This window comes from Condylura cristata, unplaced genomic scaffold, assembly GCF_000260355.1.
Source record: "Condylura cristata isolate star-nosed mole 26May11 unplaced genomic scaffold, ConCri1.0 scaffold00015, whole genome shotgun sequence".
In the NCBI taxonomy this organism is placed as follows: Eukaryota; Metazoa; Chordata; class Mammalia; order Eulipotyphla; family Talpidae; genus Condylura; species Condylura cristata.
In genome coordinates, this window is record NW_004567116.1 from 49,891,969 (window position 1) to 49,894,973 (window position 3,005).

A 3,005-nucleotide genomic window follows, 5' to 3' on the forward strand; every position below is an offset into this window, starting at 1 on the left:
GAAGAAAGTCCAGGTTCTCGTGGGGTTTACATTCTGTAGCAAATGTAAAAAGTAAATACTATCTACAGACATAAAGTGTGATGAGAACCGTGCAGAAAATAAATCAGTGTGACAGGCGTAGGAATTACTGGGACTTTTTGTGTAAAATGTTTATTTTACCTTTGCTAAACATATTTCCTTTCAGAAAACACCTTAAGAGTGAGAGTTTATGATTTGATATCAGGTGCAGAAGTGTGCCAGGTACAGAAATCAGCAAGAGCAAAAGCCCTAAAGAGTAGATTTTGATGGTTTGTGGGTTGCACTGAAATCATTGTGAATAGAGAAGAGTGGGTAAGAGGTATGAGGTGAAATCAGAGAAATAACTGTGTAGACCATTAGGAAGACTGATTTAAATAGAATGAGATGGGGGAATTTTTTTTTTTTTTACACCAGGTAAGATGTGACCTGGGTTTTAGTAGAATAACTCTGACTGTTGTGTGGGTAATAGAAAATATAGAAGGAAAGAATGAGGAAGTCTAATCAGGATACTCCTGTTTCTCCAGCCAAAAATGATTGTGGCTTGTGCCAGACTGGTGCTGGCATGTGTGGAGGACTCCTAGAACCTATCTGTGCATGTGTTGGGTTTAATGAGCAGTTTATTCAGATTGCAACTTCCCTTTCTAAAGCAGTTCTTCTTTCTCTTGACGTATGATCTTGGAAGGGAAATTTTCAATGTAGCTTCAACTGTAGATGTGCTTTGCGAACCTGTCTCAACTGTTCCAAAGGGCCTGTGGTGCCATGACCAAGCATGATTCAGGTAAGATATAGGAGAAGGGAGGCATCCAGACTTCCAGGCACACAACTTCCCTAGTCTACTGCTCTTGAAACCAGCCTGGGTTTTGTGTGGTGACTGACAGCATTGACACTTTTCATTTTTTAAAAAAATGTCTTTCAAATAAATGTAATTAGCTCTCATTGTGATAGTTGAGTCCCAGTTCCCTAAAGGAGGATAGTTGGGGTGAGAAAGAGGTAAAACTTATCCACAAAAGATTGATTGCTCCTCTGGAAATTAGTAATAGACTATCAATTCCTGAGGGAGGCCTTGAGTTTGAAATATAAATTGCATATTAAATAATTTGAACTTGGTGAGATATAAATAGAAAATGACTTATATCTTACTTGTTTCTGTCTTAAATATACTGTCTGATATTCTTAAACCTTTTGATACCATCTTGATAGTTATGAACTTACCTAATAACAACTGTACAGTTAAGTGTACTTTGATTATTAAATTACTCTCAGTTATAAAGAAACCCTATTTACTCTAAATACAAACTCTGGCCACCACCAGCCCACATTTCAGGCTCCTTGTCTCCCTGACTGCATCTTCAGCTATTCAGCTCCCAGTGACAACTGTCTCAGCCAATTACCATGGAAAATGGCTCTGACATGTGTAAAGATGGCTTTGCCATCTCTTCTAGCTGTGTTCCTGTGTGTTGTTCAGTACCTCTGGTACCAGGGCATCATTGGAGGCATAGGCAGGACTCTAATGTGAATGACTAGGCCCAGAGAATGTGACATCCTGATCCTTAAGTCATCACCAACTAGAACGGCATGGAGACAATCTGGCAACAACACACTTTCTAAAATGGTGTATGTGGCTCCTGAAGGACATCCAGTTGATGCTAATGTCCTTTCATACCTCTGCCATACCACTGGTATGGTCATGAATTCTGGGGATGGGGCCACCCACAAGGTACCAATATATGGGGCTAGGCTCTGACCTATGATATCTTGTGTCTGGTCCTGACTGACCAGGACCTGACAGACTACCTCATGAAGATCCTCATGGAGCTTGGTTACAAACTTCACCAACACAGTGGAGCAGGACATCATACAGGACATCAAGGGGAAGTCCTACTATATCACACTGGACTTTAAGCAAGAGATGACCACTACCACTTCCTACTCCCTGGAGCTGAACTATGAGCTCATTACCATTGGCAGTTAGTGGTTCCAGTGTCCAGTGCTATTCCAGCTCTCCTTCCTGGCTATGGATTTGTTATGGAGTCCTGTGGCATCCAAGAGAGGCCGCCTTCAATTCTATCATGAAGTATAATGTCAACATCCAGAATGAGGTGTATTCCAACAAGATGCTCTCTGGTATGACCACCATTGACATTGGCATTCCAGACAGGAGGCAGAAGGAGCTCAAAGCCCTTGCCCAGATACAGTCAAAGTCAGGCTCACCCTCCACTAAACACAAGACTTTGTGTGGACCAGCACTCCCTCTTTCCTTGCTGTTCACCTTCCAGCTGATGAGGATTGGTTAGCAGGAGCATAAGTTGAGTTCCTCCATCTTCCACTGAAAATACTTCTAAATGGATAGCAAACAGATGCATGACATTTATTGCATGAGTGAGTTCCAAAATAGAAATTTTTCCCTGAAAAAATATATATACCTCATGCTAGCCTCATGAAACCTATATCAGCCTCTGAAAAGAAATTTGTCTTTGAAATTTGTATTGATGACAGCACTGGGTTGTAGAACTTTTTGCTAATTTTGACCTGTCTTCGAGTTAACTGTTCCCCTGCTATATGTTTGATACCCTCATACTCTGGTGAGATCACTTTGTGACTGTGGTGAGAAGGTACATCAAAGAGAAATCCATTGTCTCACTGAAGTGAGAATCTGCTTGGCCACTACTTCCTGATGTGTGCAGGGTATTAATAGAGATCTTCCTGTTGCAGAATTTTTGTAGAGGCTGACAACTGTCACTTCAGTCTTGCTGGTATGACAGGGTTGACAAGGTCTGAGACTTAGGATTCACTTCCTTTTCTTATATGATATTTGCTTTCCAACTCACTTTGAGTTGGAAAACAGTTTACATTTTTACCTATAGGTTTCTTCATCCTTTAAATTAATGTAAGGTGTTTTCTTTTTTGTATGTATCTTTCAATTTCTTTAAGAAATCACAATAAATTTTAGTTTTCTACTGTTATATGAGAAAATTTTCAGTAAAATG

The 3,005-nt window shown here is 40.3% G+C and overlaps 1 pseudogene; it reads left to right on the top strand.

Annotated features, from left to right (window-relative positions):
• The first annotated feature begins 1,534 nt into the window (after positions 1-1,534).
• LOC101622497 lies at positions 1,535-2,312 on the top strand (annotated as a pseudogene).
• Positions 2,313-3,005: the final 693 nt, after the last annotated feature.